Consider the following 13819-nt stretch of genomic DNA (forward strand, 5'->3'; position numbering starts at 1 on the left):
TGAAATCTTAATGAGTACATAAAATTATCTCACTCTTCACATAAAAAAGACTAGAGGAACATTAATATTATGGAGAAATGCTACTATTCCTCAAGTCATCTAAAATTACGAAGACAAGGAAGGACTTTTAGCTATAGTAATAGTAAAATGTAATAATAGAATCTGGACACTAGCAAATGTATACTGGTTTCCAGGCATTGGGGTTGGGACAGCTAGAAAACATATAGATCTAATTACCAGAGTTTATAAGGGAAACCTGATAGCAGGAGGAGACTTCAACTGCATTTTGGATAATTCTGAAACCACAAACAAAAGAAGCTTCTGTATTAATTCCATAGGGAAGGCCCTTACAAAATGGTGTGAAAATTAAATCTAATTGACTCATACAGGTATAAAGAGAGCAACTCATTATTATTCTCCCATCAAGATCATAGATATGGTCAAAAACAAAAACAATACCACCAAATACCCAGTAAGTGAGTCCAAAGAATCGAAATATACAAAAACATAAACCAATGGGGACACAACCACGGCTGCTGCTTACAGTATAGAAAAACTTTACTAGTGTACAAAATACACAAGCGCTTTCACAGACTTGCTTCATCAGGTGTAATAAAAGCACATTTCAAAATTCACACCCTTTTTAAACATTCTCTAAAATCACATGACATCTTCCAATTGACAGAATTAAAGAAGAACTACACTAGTAAAAAATATGTATGTACATTACAACAAAGTTATATTAAAACAAAAAAAAAAAATTCATATCAAATAAATTAAAACCTAAACGTAAAGCTACCCCCTAAGAGGTCTAGACTTTAATTTACGTCTAAGGGGTACACATTTATTTAATCCACTCCCTGCATCAGCTCTCATCCTGACTATCCACGTGGATTCCAGTTCCTCTGTTTTTAACCGTATGTCACCCAATCTAACATTTTCATATATCCTTCCTATTACTAAAAACTTAAAATGATGTGTGAAATCTGTATTTTTAACATATTTAGCAAGAGCATTAACACAATTAATCTTACTAATACTATAAATGTGCTCCCTTATAAGATCCTTAAAGGGCCTATCCATTTTGCCAATATAAAATTTGCTGCACTGTGTGCAGTGGGCAAGATATATTACATGCTCTGTTGTACAAGTAGCTGGAATATTAAAATTATAAGTCTTCTTTTGACTGGGATGGTAAAAGCTACCTCCAGTATCCAAATACTGGCAATTTGTTGCATCTACCACAAGGGACAGTGCCTATACGTTCTATACTCTGTGAACCAACCATAGGATAACATAATCTCCTTCTGAGAGATTTACTATTTCTAAACATAAATTTAAGTTCAGAATCAATAAGATTGGCCACATCTGTATCTGTATCTGTAGTAAGAATATTCCAATGCTTTATTATTTTCATATACTTATCTACATCAGAAGTGTAACATAGCTGGACGTTAAGTTTGGTGCCAATTGTAGCCTTCTTTTTAGTCCTACTCATAGCTCCATCCCTTGCAGAAAAATAAGGGTGAGCTTGAGTACATCTTTTTCTTGCAACATCTGAAACATTAGGAAAAATCACTTGATCATCATAGCCCCTATCCTGCAAGTTACTGATAGCTACGTCAACTTTATCAACAAAATCCACATCCCTAACATTGGGCCTAGAAGCCCTATAAATTTGATTGCGCACAACATTTTTAAAAACATAGGGAGGGTGTGAGCTCTCCCTGTGTAAAGGATGATAAACAGCATTCTTTCCTGTATAATTTAGTATCTATTTAACCTGTATGATCTCTAGCTACTTTGACATCCAAAAAATCAATTTCAGACACAGAATGCTTATATGTAAACCACAAATAACGTGTGGTGCTATTCAAATAAACTTGAAACTCCAAAAAAAGTTCATATGTACTTCCTCACAAAATAAAAAGATCATCTACAAATCTTTTATAAAATAAAATGATGTTCTTGTATGGACCCTGCAATTTATGCTGCAACTCCCAAGCAACCATAACAGCATTGGCGTAACTATTAGCACACGCTGGTCCCATAGCCAATGTCATTGCATTGCTTGTAACGTTGTTGGCTAAATACAAAAATATTGTGCTCCATGACTATTTCCAATAGCTTGATCATTAAATCAATTTTCTGTTGGTCAAAATTAGAGTAAGATTTCAAAAAATATTGTACACTCAAAATCCCGTCATAATTAGGTATCACAGTGAATAATGAGATCACATCCATAGGGACAAACATACATTCAATACAGTTGCCATCACTAGTAAAGTTTTTCTATACTGGAAGCAGCAGCCGTGGTTGTGTCTTCATTGATTTATGTTTTTATCACAGATATGGTATCAAACAAGACTAGACAAAATATTTATATCTCAAGAGCTAAACACGAAAATAACAAATTTCTTTATAGCTCCATGTCCTTTTTCAGATCACAACTCATTAATTCTTAAAATACAAACAGATTATAAGAATTTTTATGACAAGAATGTTGTTGTTGTTGTTTGTCTTTCGGCTTTTTCCCAATAAGGGGTCGCCACAGCGGAACTCCGGTCCGCTAATGATTGGCAGTAGATTTTTATGAAACGCCGAGGTGCCAGCTCAACGCCCAACCTTCAATGAAGGCACACCTATTTAAGCACGCATGTCTTTCGAACGCTACCCAACCACGAGGAGGACATGCAGAATCCACACAGAAGGCACTCCCAAGCCAAGCCGAGAATCAAACGGGAGAACCTCTTGCTGTGAGGTAACATATGACAAGAATACCATCTTATATTACAAGAATAAAACAATTCAAACCTTGTTTAGATTCAGAAGTACAATTTTGTTATATACAAATAATACTAAAGAATCAAATATAGTAATCTTATGGGATACCTTGAAAGCTTATTTGAATGGAAAAGGCCTTTCATAGTTTAAAAATAAAACAAAGGAATGGGAATCAGAATTATATAACATCCAAAAACAAATCATAAAGCTTAATATCAATGAACTTAGAAATGCATCTAACAACAAAAAAAGAGGAACTAAACAAAAAATGTAATGAAATTCTAACTCATAAAACTAACATAGCAATAGAAAAATTAAAGCTTAACTCATACGCTGTATCACCCAAACACATACATAATCTAGCAATCAGAATTAAAAGACAATCTATTGAAAACAATATCACAAATGTCATACATGAGGGGAAAATAAAAAATAAAAAAGTATCAGACATAACTTATATTCTTGATGCCTTTAAATATCACTACACTGAACATTATAGAGATGACACACACCAAACTAGTCTATTAAATATAGACTTAAATTTTGCAAAAATCAAAGTAATACCAGAAAAACTAAAACTAGACATTAAAAAACAAATATCTCTAAAAGAAATTACTGAACAAGTCAAGGAAAGTAAAAGTAATAAGGCACCGGGGATTGATGGAATAATTAATGAATTGTATAAGATATTCTCAACCTCAGCATTATCATTATTTCATAAAATATTAAATGAAATACAATCACAAAATGCAATACCATCCTCATGTAGATACTCCCTAATCACCCCCATCATAAAAGAAAATAAAGATCCTAAACAATGTAACTCTTACAGGCCAATTTCATTACTTAACAATGATTATAAAATCTTTATGTCAATTCTAGTTAGTAGAATGAAAAAAATCATTAATACATACCATAAATGAGGATCAAACAGGATTCATATACAGTAGACATACGCATGACAATATCCAGGGAATTTTAACACTTATAGATTTCTTAAACAGAGATAATCATGAAGCACTTATAGTTGCATTAGACATAGAAAAAGCCTTTGATACACTCAGATGAGACTTTCTTTTCAAAGCATTATAATTATATGAATTTTCCCACCACTTCATTACACTGATAAAAAACATATATAAAGACAATCTTGCTTATGTAAAACTTGGGCCATTTACATCAGAAGTCATTTAGATAACTAAAGGCACAAAACAAGGTTGCCCTATGCCATCTATTTTATTTGCACTAGCTATAGAACTATTTGCATCAATACGTAATGATCCCAAAATAAAAGGTATTGGCATATATGGTCAACTTAACTCAAAAATTATGTTATTTGCTGATGATGTTTTACTCACCTAATCTGTATCAGATTAATCTTTACAAGAACTAGATGAGCTAGTGAAAAAAATCTATCTTATTTCTGGTCTCTGTTTTAACAAAACAAAGTTTAACTATATGTTTCTGAATAAAAAGGTGGACTTTTCATCAAATACAAATCATATAATAGGTAAACAGGTTCCTACTATAAAATATATAGGAGTAACACTAAGTGAAAATATGGAATCAACTTTAACCATAAATTACAAATAACATAAAAATGCAATTAGCAAAATGGAATAAAATGTACCTGAAATTTGAGGATAGAGTGCAAATAATAAAAATATTGCTCCCAAAAATAAATTATATAGCACATGCTATTCCAATGATACCAAATAAAAAAATTTAAAATAAGTAAATAAAATCCTATTAAATTTCTTTAGGTTTCCAAAAAGAAATAGGACAGCTTACACACATCACATCAGGCCATGGGAAATGGGTGGAATTAATTTTCCAAATATAGAGACATATGTAAAAGCTTGTATTTTCAGAACTATTATAAATTGGATAGAACCTAATTATTCTTCAATTTGGAAAACTCTACATACATCTTTCTAATGAAAACAAATTAAGTAAAAATCTTATGCTAAAAGAACAAAATAATAGGCTTTGGTATATATTGATCGTCAGCATTCAATATAATATAACAAAACCAACTAATTTAAACTACATAAATAACATTTATAACCTATTTAGAAGATGCATTCATACCAATACAAACATAACATTTTGGAGAGAATTACTAGTACCTTTCAGCCCTACAAAATATTTTTTCCATAAGATTCATAAAAATACTATAACTAATTGGGAAATAAAAAACTTTACATGTTGGCAACACTGAATAAAGAATCAAAGAGTACTAGACATTCAAGAAATCCAAAATAGATATGATATATGAAACAAAGACTGGTTGGTACTCCAAAGCATACTATCACATGCTTAAGATCTATACAGAATAATTATTATTTTTTTCTTATAAAACCAGCTCCAAACGTATAAACCACATGTTTGAATTCATATATAATAATTATAATTGGACAAATCAAATTTCAAAAATATACAAAATTTTAATGAACTATAAAACTAAACCCAATCAAAATTTCTGGAATTTCATTGCAAGAGGACATCAGACAAATTTATCAACTGAAAGTAAATCTAGTCTTCTTTACTCTATTAAATTAACATTTAATTTACAAGTGTGGAAAATATACACTTGGAAATTTTTACAAAGAGCATTTATCACAGCTGATAATTTGGCCAAAATCAATTCATCTGAAGATGCCACTTGCTGGAGGTGCTCACTAAGATGCAAAGCAGACTGGATACATAATTTTATGAATGTATTAACATTAAACATTTTTGGGAAGAAATCACTAAATTTCTCCAAGCTATTTTTACAGATTCCTTTGTTTTAACTAAATCTCTAATTTTCCTGAATGTAAATGACAATACAGAAATGAATACAAAAGACTTGTATCTACTTTGGTCCATACTAGCAGTAGGGAAGGAAATATATAACAAGAAAATGGAAATCATCACAAGAACTCACCACTGAAGAATGTCTGAGATTGATGGAAGAAACAGCGTTACTAGAAATTAAAGTCAAAGAACTGAGAATTACCCCTAAAACATGGATCAACAGTCTTTGGAAAAACATTCTTACACTTATTGAGACACTAAAATTGGACACAGACTCTTAATGTGTAACCTATATATTTTCAATAATTGTTCTTTTTTTTTCTCTCATAGTCATTCATGTTCAGGCCAAATGTAAATAATGTATATAAAATGTTATAACATTTGTCTACACAGATGATTGTAATTCTAACTATTGTTACATATGGAAAATAATAAAAAAAAAATGTTGATACAAAAAAGAACTGCAACTAAAACACAGGTGTCCTTCCTCTCTGTAGAAAAATGGCTTACTAACTCTCAACTAATACTAAACCCTAATAAAACCAAACTTATCATATTTCCACCAACTAACCTCAGCACTCATGCACCCACTTTCACAATCACATCACTCAACAAAACCTCTATATCTCCTGTCACTCACACCAATCTACCTTAGATTTGACATTCATATCTCACTCACCATTAATAATGTATATAAAAAACTAGGGGGCTATATAGAAACAAACACTTTCTCACAGACATCACCAAGGCAAAAATCGCTCAAACACATCTGTTGTCTGCACTACTATATGTGTCCCCTATCCTCACAAACCTCAGAAAATCAGACATTCATAAACTTTAATGCTGCTATAACAAAATTGCAAAATTCCTCCAATAGCCCTCATCTCGTACACCACTGTTCAGGCCTAAAAAGACTTAACTGGCTAGAACTCCCCTAACTTCTCCTCCTCAACCAGTTCATATTAACCCATAAAATACTTTACTACCCAGAGAAAATCCCTGCATTACAAAACCTAGTACGTCCAGTGCTAGGGTCCTACGCTCCAATAACAAACTTCTCCTTCAAGTTACTAAACCCAATAACTCTGCTGGATCTTCCCTATACTCAACTTTTATAGCCAAAAAGTGGAACACTTTCCCACTAATATAACTGCAATCTCCTCCTTAAACAAATTCAAAGACTCCCTAAAATTATACTTACAAATCAACTGAATATGTAACTGTAATTATCCAGGCTAAATATCAGGTGGCACAGGGTTACCTCTCCTACATTCCTATTAGGCAGTTACCTCTCCTACATTCCTATTAGGCAGTTACCTCTCCTACATTCCTATAAGGCAGTTACCTCTCCTACATTCCTATTAGGCAGTTACCTCTCCTACATTCCTATAAGGCAGTTACCTCTCCTACATTCCTATTAGGCAGTTACCTCTCCTACATTCCTATAAGGCAGTTACCTCTCCTACATTCCTATTAGGCAGTTACCTCTCCTACATTCCTATAAGGCAGTTACCTCTCCTACATTCCTATTAGGCAGTTATCTTCCCTTCAACCAGAATCTCTTCCTCTTCCTTTCTACAAACTCGTTTTGTCCTAAGATTAAGACCTAGAGTATTCTTTGCATTTCATTCATACCACCATACTAGTTGCCATTAAGCTACACAACATTAAATTAGTCATACTCCTGAAAGTAGAATGTATACTAACCCAGCTTAAAGTGCTATATATGTAGTTTTCTCTCCTCAACAGAATAATATCTCTAAACTCCCCTAAATAAAATTGATTGCAACTAAGATGACTACCATTAAATGTTTTGACATATTATGTAAAGTATCTTGCTTCTGTATCTGGGAAATAATGTAAAAGGCAAAATGTCATGCTTCTGTCCCTGTGTGAATGTACTCTTTATGCTTATGTTGCATATGTTTTGTTATATGTGGAGCATTTCTCCCCGGGCCTCCGCTGAAAAAGGACCTGTGTCCAGTTGGACTTTCCCAGTAACCAAATGTAAAATAAATAAATTGTTGGAATGGTTCAAGCAATAGTACATGGCTGGAAAATCCAGAAAGTGGAGCAAGAAACAACTGAAAATGAATAGCTCTCTCCTCTGTTCTGATCTGTTTCTGTCCACCACAGAGACAAGATACAGAGTGAGAGCTAATAACAGTATACAGATGTGGCCTCACTGTGTATGAAGCGACATTTTCTAAGGGACCTTCTCCAACTAGACACCTTACGCAGGGCAGAACTGACATTGTCTGAGACTCCATCCTACATAGATTACCAAAACTACCTGTGCCTCAAGTTGGGCAGTAATGGGAGGCACAGATGTTGATAGCCTTTATCTAGAAAGATCGCTATGTTAAGTCAGCTTTGTGGTGGGCAGTGATAAAATCCTGTCTATATCTGAGTTCCAGTAGTGGCTTGGGTGCCTGTAGGAGTTGTGACTGGAGAGGGTGGGAGTGAGTGGCTGTTGACAGTTTGCTCATTCCACGGGAGGGGAGAGGAGGAGAGTGATGCAGCTCTGGCTCTCTTCAAGCATGACACTTTACTGTGACATTCAAATCAGCCGAGCTCACACTGTCATGGTGCTTTGTACCAGTAAAGCTGAAGATACATCAGCATGCAAAGGCACAGTTTCCCTTGGAAGACAGCAATAGCATGCTCAGAGTAGCTGTGTGTATGTGTGTGTGTGGGGGTGTGCTCAAAATACAGAGAGAGAGAGGGTAAACCACTCCTCAAAACTAGCAAGATGCTCTGCTCACCACCACCAGATAACAAAAGGGCTGATTGAGATTCCTGTGTGGGGACAAATGAGCCATTGTCTCTCACCTAGTCCAGGAATACCTGGTTCCCATGCCACTAGACTGAATGAGCCAACTGGGTGTCAGTAGTAGAACTATTGGGCAAAGTTTGGGAGGGTGCAAAAATACACCTATGTCCCACTGGTCTTTTTCATGGCAGTTGTGCATAACATGTCCCTTTGACAAGTGGCATGAACGTAGCCATGAGCAAACACAAAATTATGGAATGATTAACTGAGTCACCACCTATAGTTTGAATATATCTGCAAATATTTTCCTGTTCCATGGCACTTTGCAACCTATCACAAACACATTTTATTCTGACATAAGACTGGCAACTGCAATCTACAGTTCCATGGTTTTTGCATTTGGGTGATACCACTTATCAGAATGTCAATTTTCTGATCTGTATTGTGACATGAAGAAAGGCTTGGAGTATATCAGGCTCTAAACTGTGCAGTCCTGGTATGGTGTCCTTTAACTGACTTATTATGCATGGCTCATGATCTATGCAGTCATGGTATGGTGTCCTCTAACTGGCTTATTATGCATGGCACATAATCTGTGTAGTCATGGTATAGTGCCCTCTAACTGACATTATACATGACTTGTAATCTGTGCAGTCATGGTATGGTGCCCTCTAATTGATTTATTATGCATGGCTCGTAATCTATGCAGTCATGATATGGTGTCCTCTACCTGACTTATTATGCATGGTTTGTAGTCTATGCAGTCATGGTATGGTGTCCACTAATTCTATTTTTATGCATGGCTCGTAATCTATGCAGTCATGGTATGGTGTCCAGTAACTGACTTATTATGCATGGCTATTAATCTGTGTAGTCATGGTATGGTGCCCTCTAACTGACTTATTTTGCATGGCACATAATCTGTGCAGTCATGGTATAGTGCCCTTTAACTGACTTATTATGCATGACTTGTAATCTGTGCAGTTGCGGTATGGTGCCTTCTAATTGATTTATTATGCATGACTCATAATCTATGCAGTCATGGTATGGTGTCCTCTAACTGACTTATTATGCATGGCTTGTTATCTGTGCAGTCATGGTATGGTGCCCTCTAACTGACTTATTACACATGGCTTATAATCTGTGCAGTCATGGTTTGGTGTCCTCTAACTAACTTATTACACGTGGCTTGAAGTCAGTGCTGTCATGGTAGTGTGTCCTCTGACTGACATATTATTGATGGCTAATAATCTTTGAGGTCATGGTACGGTCAAAAAAACAAATATCGACCAACACAACCATTATAAACAAATAAAGAACTTTAATATAAAATGAAATAAAAATATGGTGAGCATTTTATGGTGATAAATACCACTTCTTAAGACCTAACATCTCTTAAAACCAAGCTCTTTTAAAAACTAATGCAGCAAATCAAAAACTCTAAAACACACATGTGATACCAAATACAGTATACACTCACTTCCCATTCATAAGAAGCTTTACATTCATAAAAACCTTAAAGATCCACCCATGTGACCCATATTATCAAGTTGTGGATGGGTGACTGAACCTTTAGCAATTTTTGTTGATAAGACAATTAGACCTGTTTTAGACAAGATCCCAAGTGTCTTGAAGGACATGAAAAAAATTTTACATGACCTTTTACCTGATATAATAATATGTATTATGATGGAGACTTATTGCTGGTTACTGTGGACATAGTGTCTTTATTTAACATTATTCCAAATGAATATGGCATTAAGAATGTTAGAACATATTTAACCAATCTTACTAGTTTTTCCAGTGATAGAATTAAGTTGATTTGTGCTCTCCTGGAACTTATTCTTGAAAATAATGTATTTATTTTGAGAATGACTTTTATCTGCAGCGCATCGGGGTGGCTATGGGCACTGTTTGCCCTAATTCATATGCAAACTTAGTTCGTGCCTAATAGGAACGTGCATATATTTTTAATGAGAAATGCTTTACCCAAATGTTTGCTCCTTGAGACGATTTGTTGATGATATATATTTTTGTATTTTTGGTGTGGAAGGGGACGAGTGAAGAATATTTACATAGTACAACTTCCTTTTTGTGCTTTATGTGTAATTACTCTAGAGAATCCATTGTCTTCTCAGATTTTATTGCTAGTCTTGATACTTTACGTAAGATTACTACTAGAATATATAAGAAGCCTTGCAAGAGAAACAATATTCTTCATAAAACTAGCATGCATCCTAGGCATGTTACTAAGAATATTGTGAGAAGTCAAATGCTTAGAACTACAAGACTACATAATGTGGATGAACAACCCTCAGAGGCAGTAGATGCTTTAGCCAATGACTTTATAGCTACTCTTTTGCTGAAGTGCAGAAAGCAATTGAAGAAGTTTCTTTACTTAGAAGCTGTAGCGCTGGACCCTTTTTTGCTATAGAAGGTGATATGGTGACTCATCCACCTGCAGACGGTATCTCTAGCCCTCACATTACTTTGACCTACTATAATGATATAAGTAGTTCTGTTTTCGTAATAACAAGTCCCTTAAACGTGAAGCTTGTTATAGACATTTACATCATAATTCAATTGTGTCTCAACGAAATGGTACATTTCCCTATAGGGCATGTAATGCATGTAAATTTATATGGACTACAACCGTGACTGAGCACCCCTTGTTTGATTACTTGATGTTAGGTCTGAAGAAGCAGTATTTTTCACCCCAAAAGTGCTCACAGTATTTTTATTTTATTCTATATTAAAGTTCTTTATTTGTTTATAACTGCCATGTTGGTCAATATTTGTTTTTTGGTTTATATATCTTTGTGCTCGTATATTGACCTTTACAGGTCAGTAGACTTTTCTACCTTTAGTCATGGTATGGTGTCCTCTAACTGACTTATTACGCATAGCTTATAATCTGTGCGGTCATGGTATGGTGTCCTCTAACTGACTTATTACGCATGGCTTATAATCTGTGCGGTCATGGTATGGTGTTCTCTGAATGACTTATGCATGGTTTGGATTACAATGCTTCATTAGCAGCTTAGCCATCTCTTCAGATATTTGACATGCTTGCATTTCAATCAACACGTCAGTACAATTTAATACAAAAAAATGAGGCTACACCTTAAAATAGTCTTCCCATCATTGAATATGATGCCTATACCTCTCAACCTATTAGGACAAGACATTTAGATAAAGCCAAAATAATTGGGAGGGGGAAGGCCCAAAAATAGGACAGATTGTAAATATTGCTCTTACAAATTTAGAAAGTTATTAGAATAACAGGTTTTGTATTAGCATACATTTTCTGAAATATACTAAGTCTGAAACTTCAAGTCTGTCATTATTTAAGTATTTCAATCCCCAGTGATTTGCTAGAAAACGACAAATTTTATGAAGAATAGACCAAAAACATGAGACAAAAATCTGAGCATTCTTTGAAAATCTGGACAGCTGAGAGATATGATTTGATGTTCAAGAAGAGTAATTTTTCCTACCTTTGCAGCCATTTTAGTTGTCCAGTTTCCTCAGATCTCTTTCTTTCTTAAGCTCTAATTCCTCATCATCATTAAGTGAGGTTCACAAAGTAGTTAATGTCTCAGAAATCAAGAATACCTCAACGATAAATAATATACGAGATAATTTATTACAGACAATAGATGAGCACAGTTTGGTTTATACTCTCAAGAAAAATCAAGCCTGTGTTTTACTGCATATGAAGATTAAGATGAATTAAAACTGGATCGCAGCAGTACATGCAATGAAACAGAACTTTCAAGGGAAACTGAAAACAATATTATATAAGGAAGCCACGCTGTATCATTGCCTTATGCAATACCAACCTAAAACCTCAAAAGGATAGAAACCAAGTTGGAAGCTCTTCAAAGGGAATGTCAGATTACAGTGACAGTGTTACAGCACTGATCTTTATGTATGTGTGATTGTTACTCAATGAAGGGCAGGTGCAAGGTAGAATAAGGGGATAACCCTATCAAACATTACGTTTTGTAGTTCAGATTTGAAATTAACCTAATGGAGTTTCAATGCCATACCTTTAAGCTCGTCTTGGTTTTAAAGAAAAAGAGAGAGATAAAAGGAAGATTTTTCAAATTCAGATTCACATCTTTAATTTAAAACTACTTTGTTTACAAATACATGCAAATCAGGCAACAGTGCACTGCTTAAAACTGAAGCATTCAGTACTGCTTAACCAGCTGTACAATAAAATGGTATTGTGATGTATTTCACCCCCCACCTACCCTTAAATGTACAGTATGTTATTACCTTCATCTCTTTGCATTTCTAAAGTGCAGATTTGACTAGTGCCAAACCTACTGTCACTGTAATACCTCAGCTACAAACGTTCTCTGATAAAAATACAGTTATTGATTGGATACTTGTTGTGACCTACTCCTTGTCTGTACAGAGCTGAATGTGATGACCAATAGACAAACACATTGTTTTCCAAGGGCTATAAGCCTATTTATTTTGCTGTTTTTTTCCTTTATTTTTCTGGCCAGAGTTTTCATCCGCAGTGTCCTTCTTCATATGGGAACCAATGCACATTTTGCACGTGCATTTCTGTGGTATGATAGCTGGTGTATGAGAGTGTATGAAATACACTTATATAACCAATATGCTTTGGAGCTCCCTTCAACTTGCACTCCAAGTATAAGTGCTTGAAGCAAAGTAATGTACAGAGCAAAATAGTTCAATCCTTAAAACAAATGATGATGCAATATTATAAACAAAAAGCAAAAAATGAAATGATACATTTAAAAAACATTGAGAACAAATAGTAAAAAATAAACAAGATAAAACAGGGATGTAAGTAGGCAGAGAAAGGCTAGCTATATGTTAAGTTAAAATATGTAAGTCTTCAAAAAGCACTTAAAGCCACTCAATATTCTAATACTCTCAGCTGACCAGGTTGCAAGTTGCAGGGGTCCTTCAGTTCATCACGCAGTTCACAACAATGCAGGTCCTGTATTAATGATGTGGACATTTCCTCTGCATAATGGCTTGTCCTAGTCAGTACTAGGATTTTAAAAGCAAGCAACACTGAAGGCATTATAAGAGATCTGGGGACACAGGTTGACAGTAACCTCTCCTTTGACCACCACATTGCCACTGTGGTCATAAAGTCCTTCTATGTAGCATATCTCATTACCAAGGGCTTTGCATCCAGGAAGAAAGAGGTTAGGTCATCATTTCTCTCTACTCATCCCTCATTAGACCACTCATAGATCATAATGCCCCATTTGGCATGTACCACACTAGACACCTGCAACAGCTGGAGAGGTCACAAAAGTACCTCACAAAGAGGATCCTAGGCCTTAAACATATGTCCTACATGGACAGACTCAAAAAACTCCAGCTATTCTCTGTCTCATATCGTCTACTAAGAGGCGATCTCTGCTTGATTTATAAAGCCATGTGTCACCCAGCTCTGTTAGAAATGCT

This window comes from Protopterus annectens, chromosome 2.part0 (genome assembly GCF_019279795.1).
Source record: "Protopterus annectens isolate FY-2018-M chromosome 2.part0, PAN1.0, whole genome shotgun sequence".
In the NCBI taxonomy this organism is placed as follows: domain Eukaryota; kingdom Metazoa; phylum Chordata; order Ceratodontiformes; family Protopteridae; genus Protopterus; species Protopterus annectens.